Source organism: Rattus norvegicus, chromosome 11 (genome assembly GCF_021556685.1).
Source record: "Rattus norvegicus strain SHRSP/BbbUtx chromosome 11, alternate assembly SHRSP_T2T, whole genome shotgun sequence".
Taxonomy (NCBI): Eukaryota; Metazoa; Chordata; class Mammalia; order Rodentia; family Muridae; genus Rattus; species Rattus norvegicus.
Window position 1 is genome coordinate 47,951,370 of NC_141544.1, and position 13,716 is coordinate 47,965,085.

At 43.7% G+C, this 13,716-nt stretch overlaps 1 long non-coding RNA gene across 2 annotated transcripts in view; it reads right to left on the bottom strand.

Moving 5' to 3' along the window:
• Positions 1 to 9,610: 9,610 nt before the first annotated feature.
• The window catches only part of LOC108352313 (uncharacterized), a 54,654-nt gene continuing 50,548 nt past the window's right edge, over positions 9,611 to 13,716 (bottom strand). Inside the window, exon 4 of one of the 2 annotated variants that reach the window (XR_015633354.1) lies at positions 9,611 to 9,943. This is a non-coding gene — a long non-coding RNA (uncharacterized LOC108352313). The remainder of the gene's footprint in view (positions 9,944 to 13,716) is intronic. The other variant, XR_015633355.1, reaches the window with a different exon arrangement.

Below are 13,716 nucleotides of genomic sequence, written 5' to 3' on the forward strand. Positions count from 1 at the left end.
AGAGACAGAGACAGACAGAGACAGACACAGACAGAGAGAGAGATGCTTATACGCAGGTAAGTGCCAGGGAGTCTGACCCTTTGGGGACCTGAGTTCCTCTAGGACATTGAGATTGTTTAAGGTGGAACCTTAGTGTTTTACAAATTACGACTCTAGATGACAATACCAAGTGACTATCACCCAGGAAGGGTCACCCTTACAGCACATCATGCTGAAGTCACTGTCTACCCAAAGCCACAGGTAGAGTTCCACGGTAGACCAGGGATTGAACCCCGAGAAGGCCTCATCCTAAAGTACTTGAGCTGTCAGGTATCATGGTGGGCAGCCAGCACAGTGAGCTCAGCTGAGAGCAGAAATCATGCTGTACCCCCCCCCCCACCAAGTGATGTGCAAACAAGAGACAGAAGAGGAGGTGACAACTCACTAGAGTCCAATTTCCCCCAGAACAACATCCGGGTGAAAGTCAAGGGCACGGTGTGTAGGACCGGGTAACTGTGAAGGAGTCTCTGGAGAAGGCCTCCTCTCCATGGCTATGGGGACTAGAGCAGGAGGAGGCCTGAAGGCTGGGAGTTGGAACATCAGTAGAAGGGAGCAAAGGTCTTCATCCAGGATGCTAGCAGGGCCTCTAGGCATGCAGCTGTGGGTATGAGGTGGCTGGCCTGGTAGGGTCAGAGTCCATGGTTGTAGCTTTTCCACACTGTGGCAGTTCTTTGAGTTACTAAAATGTCAAGAGGGACACTTCCTCCAAGTAGTATATAAGGACAAGTCCTGTCATGTCAAACATGACTATGCAGGGACTTTTTTTTTTTTTAACTTGGAGATGTCTTAATATAATTTTTGAAGAGAAAATCTGAGCTAAGTCTAAGTGGATGCCCTCCAGGAGAGATGAGTTGATCTTTCTACTCACTAGAGCAAGCCCACTTAGGATCCTGAGATTTCACTCTTAGACTGTACATACTCTAGTTCTTCTCAGACCTCAAGAGCCCTCCCTGTAGATGCAGGATGGTAGAGGAGCCGGCCACCTTGCAGCAATGCACCCAGCCTCAGTGGTTGTGTGAAGGCCTTGTGGCACCATGGGCCATGTATCACCCAACCTCTATGTAGGATCTGGGGTTGGTGAAGGCTTCTAACGGTGTCATGCACAGCGTTTAACACAGAGCCAGGACCACCAGCTGCTGATAGGACTCTCAGTCGGCACACCAGGTGAGGCAGATCCCACTGCAGCAAGTAACAGAAGAACAACCTATACTTTTCCAAGATGTGGTTTAAATTTACTTCATAACAAGTGGGACAGATGAAAAGGTGGGAATTTGACTTTAGAACTTATAAGGTAGTGGATAACAACCACAGAGATGCCTCATTTTCCAGAGAAGGAGGCGTGTCCTTGGTAACTGGAAAGATATCACAGAACAAAGATATGGGCACACAGAGAGCCAGTGTTAAAATTGGGCTATCAATCTTGTTCAGTAGCTTTGCCACCTCAGGCAAAGAACTACAGCAAGGTGAAGGCTTCCTTGCTTGTAGTTTTGTGGTTTCAACAGGACTTCCTTGCCAGGACTGTAGAGAGGATTAAGAGAAATGGTGCTTTAAAAAATGGGGCCATTCGGATGCCTTAGAATTTCAGTGTGCAGTAGTTGTAACTACAAATTCTTGGCATGTATATTGGCTTATGCACACACATTATACATTTGTATACATAATCATTCTATGTAAATGTATTTCATAATTTCATTAATGTATGCTGTTTTATACATATATGCACATATAAAATATAAATATATACATGTGTTATACATATAGACATATATAGAATAATATACCTATGCATATAGAGTGGAAGAATGTATAAATATGTCTGTAACCAAACTAGAAAGTAGGTTTTGACAGATAGAGGAGATGGCTTGGGCATGATTTAAAAGAAATTATTCACTGAAAATGTGGCATAAAGTTAGACATTGAAGAAGGTAAAATTGGGCTAATTTTTTCTTAGAAGACACACATGTCACAGGACATATTTGTTAGGTTCACTGGCTGTGGGGTCAAAGTGGGCACTTCCCTATTTTTAACATTTTATCAGGGTCTAGAAGTAAGGAATGGAAGGTTCTCATGGTTTATGTTGCTAGCATTGTGTGTGTGTGTGTGTGTGTGTGTGTGTGTCTGTGTCTGTGTCTGTGTCTGTGTCTCTGTGTGTGTCTGTGTGAATTTGTGTGTGTATAGGTATGTGTATATGTATGTATATGTTTGTGTGTGTACAAATGTGTGTGTCTGTGTGTGAATGGTGTGTATATGTGTATATATGTATGTGTATATATGTATGTGTCTGTTCATGTATATGTGGATATGTATGTGTGTGTTTGTGTCTATGTGAATTTGTGGGTTTATAGGTATGTGTATATGTATGTATATGTTTGTATGTGTACAAATGTGTGTGTCTGTGTGTGAATGGTGTGTATATGTATATATATGTATGTGTATATATGTATGTGTCTGTTCATGTATATGTAGATATATATGTGTGTATTTGTGTCTATGTGTGTACGTGTGTGTGTATGTATCTGTGTGTGCATATGTGTGTATATATATGTGTGTCTGTGTGTGGCTATGTGTATGTGTGTGCAAATGTGTGTGTCTGTGGTTGTCTGTGTATGTGTGTACAAATGTGTATATACATGTGCATTTGTGCATGTGCCTATGTGTGATATGTTCATGTGTGGGTATGTGTTTATGCATGTATGCACATGCACATGCCGTGTGTGTGTGTGTGTGTGTGCATGTGTGTGTGCGTGTGTGTGTGCGTGTGTGTGTGCGTGTGTGTGTACAAATGTGTGTGTCTGTGTGTGAATGGTGTGTATATGTGTATATATGTATGTATATATATGTATGTGTCTGTTCATGTATATGTGGATAAGTATGTGTGTGTTTGTGTCTATGTGAATTTGTGTGTATAGGTATGTGTATATGTATGTATATGTTTGTGTGTATACAAATGTGTGTGTCTGTGTGTGAATGGTGTGTATATGTATATATATGTATGTGTATATATGTATGTGTCTGTTCATGTATATGTGGATATGTATGTGTGTTTGTGTCTATGTGTGTAAGTGTGTGTGTATGTATCTGTGTGTGCATATGTGTGTATATATATGTGTGTCTGTGTGTGGCTATGTGTATGTGTGTGCAAATGTGTGTGTCTGTGGTTGTCTGTGTATGTGTGTACAAATGTGTATATACATGTGCATGTGTGCATGTGCCTATGTGTGATATGTTCATGTGTGGGTATGTGTTTATGCATGTATGCACATGCACATGCCGTGTGTGTGTATGTGTGTGTATGTGTGTGTGTGTGCGTGTGTGTGTGTGTGTGTGCGCGTGCACATGTGCATGTGTGTTGGACTGGGACAGGGGTCACCTCCCTCTTAATTTCCTCTTGTCAGCCATTCCTTCTCTCCTCACCATTTCCTCTGTGTTCATCCCAAGCCTCGCTGCTCACTGCTGTGTTTTCTTGGGTGAGCCATTTGCCTCCTTGACGCCTACATTTATTCATCTTGGAGTTTAAGAGAATATAAGAAGAAAAGTACTGTGTAGCCTAAAAGTTCTTCTCTGCTGGAAATATCTGTCTGTGTTCAAAAATAGTCTTGAAATGTGGGTCATGTGGAGGAAGGACATGAAAGGAAGTGGGTTCTGATTCGCCTCTCACTGGGCTTGAGAGCTCCATCCCCACCCGCCGAGGATACAGAGGCCAGTGGTTTGTACGCCCCGGGGCTGCCATGCTGCATCTGACAGCTGTCTGGCATGTTCCACGGCTGGAGTCTCCATCAGGGCCCTCAGGCCTGGTTGCTACATCCCCACACCCCTACCTGAGTGGGAACGTTCTCTTCCCACTCTGGTCCAGCTTCTATCCTTTCTCAAACCTGCCCTGGAGTGCTTGAGCATTTCAAGCAAGGAGAAAGACCTCCACTTGCAGGACACTTCATGGAAAACGTTCTACATCAAGGATATAAGGTGAAACCATCAATGTGAAGATGGACTGCAGGATGAGAGGAGCTGTGAAAGAGGCAGTGCAGGCAGTGAGGCTGTGCGATCCCAGATACTCACGCCGTTCTCAAGAGAACAGAGTCCTTACTTCCTTTGACTCTCACTTCCCTATGTCTCTGCAATGCTGACAACCGACAGCAGAGAGTGAGTTTGGTGGGCTCTGCTACAGCCGAGAAGGTGGAAAAATCATTTCAATGTCTTTTTCTTTTTTCCGTTTACTCTCTTCCTGTCATCTGTATGCTTGGCTCAGGCATTCATTTCAGAGTTCACTGAATATGCCATTGAGTTCAAAGTGGGAACTTGGGCACCACTGATTCGGATACAGCCTCCCAAACCCAGGCACGGTGCCCGTTTATCCACAGTACTGAGCGAACGGGAGCACTGCCATGTCCACTGTGCTCAAGGGGACGTCATTTCACATGTTCACCTCAAATGCTGCTTAGGTTTGAGAATGTGTTTGAGACTCTCAGCTCTCTGGTCTTGCCTTTTACTGCCTTTCTGGGAATGTTCCCAAACCCAGTGTAGGATGTTTGTCCTGCTGAGTGTCTACCTCGAAACTGGCCCTTGTCTTCTCAAAGTTACCCATCAGTCAGTTGATCCAGGGCTCTGATAATGCGCCAAGTTGCTCATTGGAGGATATTCTGTATTCACCAGCACATCACACCAAGTCCCATTGTCTGGGAACACTGGGATACTGCAACAGGGGTCATTTTGGACTTCTGGGTGGCCAAGGTGAAGTTAGCTATATCTATTCTGTGATGAACTCTCTACATTTTAATGGCATTTAATATTCTAACACTCTGTGGCATTCTTTTTGTTATATCTCAGTGTGAGGGAAAGGTTAAAACCCCCAAAGCAGACAGGAGCCAATATGATGCAATCACAGTAGGGCCTTTTTATTTGAGCTACCTCAGGATGGTTTTGGTGATGGGGAGCCCCAAATATCTTCGGGGCAAGACGTTATAGAAGGCTACAAGTGGGGGAGGAGTGAGTGTGCAAGCATCTAACTGAGAAGTTACCACGGCCTTTAACATAACTGGCTGTTGCTGGGAGTCATAAACTTAATCTCTGCTCCCCTCTGCGTTGGTGGACATTAGACAGGGAGGTCAAGGGGCAGGCTTATAACCTGGGGGCGCAGGTTTGTTGGGGAAATAACCTGGTGATGCTGGTCTTGTTGGGATATAACCCGGAGACTAGTGCTAGGTTCTGGTTTTGTTGGGGGGTAACTTTGAAACTAATGTTAGGTACCGCTTAGGTCAGTTTCTATAAAACAGAGTCTGAACCTAAAAGATTTGGCCTCTCAATATCAAGGGAGAATTTACGCAAGCTAGAGATTAGGAACAGGAGAAAATATTTCATGGGCTGGAAGGCTCAGGTTTTTATGAGAAGGGCCTTATAGTGAGCTCTTCTTCTAAAGCTGATTGGTCCTTAGGTGTGGGTCATAAGATGGGACAGGTACTGCTTCTGATGAACACTTGGTGGTGCGTGTGCAGGTGGGAGCAGTGATGGATTCCCACGTGATACATGCTCAGGAGCTAGCAAGGACAGACATCCCTGGTCATCCAGAGCTCTGACAGTCATACCGTTGATGCTGCTTGGTGATGATGACCTAATGCTGGAGATGATGACCTCATGCTGGTGATGCTGACCTAATGATGGTGATGATGTAATGCTGGTGGTGATGATGTGATGCTAGTGATGATGCAATAATGGTGATGATGTGATGCTAGTGATGTTGACCTAATGCTGGTGATGATGACCTAATGCTGGTGATGATGATGTAATGCTGGTGGTGATGACCTAATGCTGGTGATGATGATGTGATGCTAGTGATGATGTAATGATGGTGATGATGACCTGATGCTAGTGATGATGAGCTAAGGCTGGTGATGATGACCTGATGCTGGTGATGATGACCTAATGCTGATGATGATGTAATGCTGGTGTTGATGATGTAATGCTGGTGGTGATGATGTAATGATGGTGATGATGTTGATGTGATGCTGGTGATGATGAGCTAAGGCTGGTGATGATGACCTGATGCTGGTGATGATGACCTAATGATGGTGATGATGATGCAGTGCTCGTGGTGATGATGTGATGATGGTGATGATGATGATGTGATGCTTGTGATGATGACCTAATGCTGTCTGATCTAAATATTACATTTCCATCCTCATGTTACTTCTGAATTACCCATGGTGTGTACACCACCTCTGTAGCATGATGCCTTTTATACTTTCTTAAAAAAAGATTATCTCATGTGTGAGAGAGGATGGACGCTCACATTGAGGTCGGAGATCTCTTCTGATTCTGCCACTTGTCACCAGGGAAGCAAACCCAGGTTGTTAGAATTGTATTGAAGTGCTCGTACCCACTGTCCCATCTTGCCAGTGCCTGTATCTTTCTCACAGGCTATGACTAGGTAGAAGCAGTTCATCAATCCAACCCCAAGGTCCTCCCCAACACAGCACTCTGGGCAGCCTCTTCCTCTTCTTGTGGTTGACCGTAACCACATCCTGGTCTGGATGGCGTAGCAATAAGAAGACCTGAGTGTTGTAGTAAACCAATCTGATTGATAATTTACAAGCTTCTAGAGTTTTGACTTTTACTGGGATACTGGGAATTGTGACTATAACCACAGAGGGCACGGATGCTGGGAATGTGAGCAGAGTCTGCAGCAAGAGAGCCTCGAGATAGGCCGACTCAGTATGGAACTGGCGTGGCAGCTACCCATGGTGAGGTTGCTGCAGGGCCCAGAGAGTAGCCAGCGGCGGCGGCAACATGGGACAGAAATTGGGAACTTGTTGAGTCGGGTACCCCACAGATGCCATGTGGCCCAACGGGTGCCGGCAATAGTGTGGGTTGGTGCTGTTTGTTTTTATTATTTACCGCTACACCTGACTACCTAGACATCAGCTTGTCAAAAATGTCAATTGATAATAGCCCCCTGGATTATGGTTTTTGGTAGCAAATTTCCCGTAGATGTCATGGACGTTAACATAGTTTATTGTTCATAGCCCTGTTGCCATTGCTGACCATATTTTACCCCTTGGATTGTCTTTCATTCCTTAGCAGCTCTGACTAAGATTTCTTGTGGAGCTGGCTGCCTTACTTCTGCTGGTCTAGATGGGAGGGCTCTTTGCTTTCACAGCACCCTCTCATACTATGACGGCCAGTAGGCTCTCGGGCCATGCAAACTTTGTCCTTCCTTAAGCAGAGGATATTCAAAATGAAGGCCTGACATTATCATCCTTATCTTTCATGTTAAACGTTTTATAATGATTTAGTAATGGAACTTGAACTTATCTCATATTGGATCCTCTTCTTTATTAATTAATTAATTACTTATTCACTTTAATCCTGCTCACTGCCCCCTCCTTATCACCCCCCCCCCCACGATCCTTTCTCCCTCTCTCCTTCCCTTCTCCTCTAAGCAGGTGGAGGCCGTTGGTATTCCCCCAACCCTGGTACTTCAAGTTTCTCCAAAGGGAGGTGCTTCCTCTCCCATGGAGGCCAGACCAGGCAGCCCAGCTAGAAAACATATCCCATGTATAGGCAACAGCTTTTGGGACAGCCCCCATTCCAGTTGTTCCGGACCCACATGAAGACCAAGCTGCACATCTGTTACATATATGTGTGGTCCAGACTGTTGAATGTTCTGTGGTTGGTGGTTCAGACTCCGAGAGCTCCAAGGGTCTAGGTTAGTTGACTCTGTTGGCCTTCCTGTGAAGTTCCTATCCCCTTCGGGCCTTAATCCTTCTCCTATAAGAGTCCCCAAGCTTCATCCACTGTTTGTCTATGGGTGTCTGCATCTGAGTCAGCTGCTGGGTGCAGCCTGTCAGAGGACAATATGCTCCTGTCTGTAAGCACAACAGAGTATCATTAATACTATCAAGGATTGGTGCTTGCCCATGGGATGTAACTCAAGTTGGGCTCGGTTTGGTTGGCCATTCCCTCGGTCTCTGCTCCCTCCTCCGTGTCTGCATTACTTGTAGACAGGATAAATTTTGGGTTGAAAATTTTGTGGGTGGGTTAGTGTTTCTATCATTCCACTGGGGTTCCTGTGTGGCTACAGTAGGTGGCCTCTTCAGGTTCTACATCTCCAATGCAGTGAGTGACAGCTAAGGTCACCCCCAGTGATTCTTGAATGCCTCCCTTCTCCTGGGTCTCTATCTCATCCCGGATGTGGCTCCCCTAGATGATGCTGGGATTCCTGTGTTCCTGAAATGACAACTCATTCTGTTTGGTTCTTCCTGTGAATAGCAATGTGGCCCAAGGATGGTCTTAGGCATGGTTATCTATTAGGTACGTTTGAACCTGTGTGAGTTGTTTCTGCCAGAACAAGAGGGAGCCAGATTTGGGGTTCTGTAAGAAAGATCTGGGCTGCAGCAGACACACAGCTGGCTGCACCTCTCCGAAAGACATTTACTTTATCATTTTGTGATGTTGTCGTTGTTTTTTTTTATTGGCAAAGGAACTTGTCTTTGTTTAAGAAGGAGCAGCTTGGGGACAATGAGGGTGGCTGTAAAGGAAATGGAGATGCCAAAGGCTACCATGAGGCTGTGTTTGGCAGTTTGACAGGTCTGTAAGATCTGGATTTAGAAGAAGTGTGGTGGTGGTGTGTGTGCGTGTGTATGTGTATGTGTGTGTGTACAAATGGGTAGACTTATATGCATGTCTCTTTCAGTGTATATGTGAATGTATATATGCATTTGTGTGTTTATATAAATGTATGGATTTATGTGTCTATACGTATGTATATATGTATGTATGTATGAATCTCTGTGTATTTTTGTGTGTATGTATAAATATATGGATATATGTGTCTGTGTATGTATATATATGTGACTCTGTATTTTTGTGTGTATGTATAAATATATGGATATATGTGTCTGTGTATGTATATATATGTGACTCTGTATTTTTGTGTGTATGTATAAATGTATGGATATATGTGCCTCTCTGTGTGTATATGTATGTATGTGTGTATGTATGTATGTATCTCTGTGTATGTGTGAATATGAATGTTAAAATGAAAGTAGAGTTACTAATGTTAATATTCATAATAACAGTTAATGTACATGGGGTGCTAATGGTCCAGGCTCCCTTTTATTACTGACATCAATTTAACACGGTTGGAAAACTTATTAGATGCGAAGTTTCTCTGTACTCAGTATGGAAATAGCAGTGAGAACTGCTCTCCTCTGTTGTTAATTCAGCTTTTACAACAGAAAGCCTTGGCAAGACCCTGGCAGTAAACAATTTCAAACATTCCCTGATCACTGTGGCAGCCAGGAAAATGAATATTAATGAGACCGTGTCCTGCCATTGGTACAAACGCCCCAGGCTTTCTTCCTGACTGGGGAGGGAACGACCCCACTCCTCAGCTTGCCTTGGACGTGAATAATTCTACTCAGAGGTGTCACCACAGGCGTGCGGGGGACATCTTTCATTCTGCTCTGGACGCCCAATGAAGGTCACTGGACGCGTGCCACCAGCCCTACCAGTGACTGGCTCCTTGCTTTTCAGTGTTCGGTGGCAGAGAGACTGACGGATCTGTCAGACAGGCAGAGCTCTCGGAGGGAAACGATTTTATTTTTATTGTTGTTATTTTGTTTTTATTGGCATGCATTCATTGTCCATGGCAGTGAGTTTCATAAGGATGCGTTTATAGAAATATATCTTACACTTTGACCACGCCACTCTACCCCTGACTTCTTTCCTGCCTCCCGTTAATCCTCTTTGTCTTTCTGGACACGTTCATGTCTACGTCAGGTCAGGTACTCATGATGAGCTTATGTCTCTGTATAAATGTAAGATCCACAGACCAGAGAGGATGCGATGTTTGTTGAGTTTGAGTTGCTTTTCTTCATATGATGCCTCTCAGTTGTATCCATTCGTTGTACTGAAAACGAAGTAGTTTCATTTGTTTTTATGGATGAAAAGTCATATACATTTGTTTATATATACCTTTTTCTATATATTTATATAGACCATTTTCTATACATTTATATAGACCATTTTCTATATTTTATGTAGACCACTTTCTATATTGTTATATATACTGTTTTTATATATTTATATATACTATTTTCTGTATATTTATACACTGTTTTCTATATATTTATATACACTATTTTCTATACATATACCATTTTCTATATATTTATATATACCATTTTCTATATATTTATATATATACCATTTTCTATATATTTATACAGACTGTTTTCTATATATTTATACACACCGTTTTCTATATATTTATACAGATTGTTTTATTCCTCTGTACTTCTGTTACTAGATAGCACATCAGCTCTGTTCCTTTGCTAGTATGATCAGGGTTATGTTACCATCAATGTGAGCATCTCTGTGATCTGCTGCTTGGAGTTCTCTGGGTGAGCATCTGGGGTGCTATAGATCGGCCATGTCCTGGACCTGTTCTGAGTTTATTAGGGAACTCCCTCCAAACCAGTTTTCACCGGGTTGATCTAATTTGTAGTATCTCTAGCAGCTGGAAGGGGCTCCTCTCAGGGGAAATGAGTTTTAAATGATCTTAATTTGGCTCCTGATTCAGAGCTTTGGACAAACCCTTTGACGTAAGCCGGAGACCCGCTCCATCTCCCCTCATGCAGCCCACTCTTCCCCAGGATATCTGCTTGCCAGTGTTGGGGATCCTGGATTGCCATGTTAGGCACCACCATGCTTCATGGTGCCCACTACCACTGGGGGTGAGCTTGGTAATTCCAGACCCAAACATCCAAAACCATCCCTGTAAATTTCCAATACACGAAGTGATCCTGAGGATGTTTTTAAGGGTGACTGTTGGTCCTTTTGCCCCAAACAGGGTCCCTCAGACTGCAGACACAAAGTCTCTGTGAGCATCGAGTAAGGTATTGTGTTTGTGGGTGTCGTTGGATCTGAGGGGTGATGGCTGCAGTTTTGAGCCAGTGGTTATAGGTGGCAGGGCCCCTCGTAAGCATTTGCTTCCAGTAGGAAACACCCTGCTTGAGTGGTTGATCTTCCTGGGGCAAAGGTGGTCCCGCTACTGAGCTGTTTGCTAGGATTCACGGTGGTGTAATGGAAAACATTTGGGGCTTTTTTTTTTCTAAGTTTGTGTAACAGAACATGCAAGCAATCTTCTAGAGAAAGTCTTTGCATGTCTCAGAGTGAACAGTGACAGTGCTTAGAGAAGAGAGATAGGGATACTCGGGCAGCGCAGATCAGAAAGCTTGGGGACCACAGGGAAATCTGACGGAGGGTCTTTCAACATGTAGCACCAACATATGCATCGGTCTAGGTCTTGGAACTAGGATTCAGCACAGATGAGTTTGAATACAGGGCTTCTGTGTGACTCTGTGTGTGTATGTGTCTATGTATGTATGTATGTATGTATGTATGTATGTATGTATGTATGTATGTATCATCTATCTATCTATCTATCTATCTATCTATCTATCTATCTATCTATCTATCTCTCTCTATCATCTATCTACCTATCATCTACCTATTTATCTAACTATTTATCTATCACTATTTCTGTCTATTTCTATATTTATATTTAATCATCTATCAATATCTATCTATATCATCTATATCTTTATCTTTCTATCATCTATGTATCTATGTATGTATGTATGTGTCTGTCTATCTATCTATCTATCTATCTATCTATCTATCTATCTATCTATCTATCCATCCAGCCTAACTGCTACACTGAAGCATCTAGAATGTTCTACAGGGCTGGTAAGAATCCCTGTGTCTGCCTTAGTGACAGACTGTTGCTGAGAGAAGCTTAGGGACACAGAGATGATGGGTCAAAGTGTGGTATGTCAGTTATGCTGGAGCTTGAGGCACATTCTGGTGGGTATCACCATATATTTCTGGGAGTTTCTTCTCTTCAACATAAAGCAGAAAACATCCTTTCATTGAACACTTGTCTTGCGCCACGTGCTAGCTGTATCCTGAGCACTGAAGGCTGTGGAAGGGACTGAGGAGAAGAAGTCAGGGTCCCAACGTTGCATGCTCATCCTGTAGCCTGCTCGGCTGACTAGCTCACAATTCCAGAGTGAGATTTAGAGCTCAGGGCTTTTCCCATCTTGTGTTCCCCTGTGCATTGGTCAAGATCACAGGCTGTGGGCAGATTGAGGCTGCGGCTGGCTATTTGAGGCTCTTGTCACTCCAGAATGCTCATCTCCTTATCCCTTCCTCTTCAGTGGCCCTCCTTTGACTAGGCACCATGCAGGTATTTCTCTACTGTGCCTGCCAAGCTGGCATTGACTTTCATGTTCCCGTTTAGTGAAAATGGACACTTCCATCTCCTTTTGACTTTATACAGCAGGGTTTTGAGCACTCTCATCTCTGCTCAGTCTACCTGCATCTCAAGAGATAATGCATCACACAAATAAAAGTGGTACCCACTAGCTGTACAAAGGTGGGCGAATTCTTCCAGCTTTCTGCAACCCGGCTTCTACTTCAAACAAAGGTGACACTATTAGTTTTCTATTAACCACTGTGATTGGAGAATGTGCTATAAACAAGGAGGCTCTCAGTATAGAATTTTATACACGCCAGCTACATCTATATTCCACCTGGCACAAACGCCATTTTTATGAGTTAGCCCACTAGGTTTTGGCAGATTCATGTCATGTAACCAAAAATTAAGACATAGGTGAAGGTTTTGATTGGAAAACTCCCTTGCCCTCTGTGAGGTGAGGAAGTTGTGAATTAAGTATTCCCCCAAAGGGTGAAGGGCCGCTTCGTCAGTAATAGTGACCAGCTGGGAGGTACCTGTGAGCAAGGCATATCTAATGAGCCAGACATTTGTGACTGCTTATAATGAGCACAGATCGTCTGTGCTTGGGGCTTCACTGGCTTTGTTTTCGGCCTCTGGGTTTTACTGCTTTGTGCTCTGTGTTGTGGCACAGCACATAAAGCTGGGGACCAAGCTTTTTAAAGTAGACCTTAGAGAGGCTCTAAGACTGTAGTACAGGGCTAGTGCCAGAGCCTAACGGGATGAGATTCAAAGAAGAGTGCTTCCGTGGAAAAGAAGGACTCAGTGACAGAGTGGACAGTCGAGTCAAGAGCTGGGGGTAGATGATGCTTGTCCCCAGGTCTCATGCCACATGTAACATGATTCAGAAGAGAAGGTCCCAACCCTGAAGTGCAAGGAATGGAACAGAAAAGAAAAAAAATGATCTATACATATTGATCTGGAAAAAATGTTTGAGGTTGACTGCTGAGAGGCGGAAACGAGCGAGCTGTGATGCAGTCAGCGTGCTCGCTCACTCTTTCTCCTCTGTCAATAATAAATGTGGAGATTAATGAGGCCGCCTCAGCCACAGCTGCACACGTCTCGGGGGCACCAAAGGGAACCTCAGGCCCATTTCCCTTTTTCTTTTAACTGCATTGGACAGGATGAAAGCCATTTTTGGGTGACATGCCCAGATTTCATTTCCATGCCTTCTGTCTGTGTACCATGGCCAATTCTGAAATTTCTAAGCCTCTATTTTTTTCTACACACATAAAAGTAAGTAATATTTACCTCTGTAAACTGTGAAGGTGGCATAACAAACCACACATGGAATATAATAACAGGTCTGGAGAGAAGGCTCAGTTGTTAAGAGCATTTGCTGTCTTGTAGAAGGCTGGAGCTCACATCCAGTACCCACATGGGGA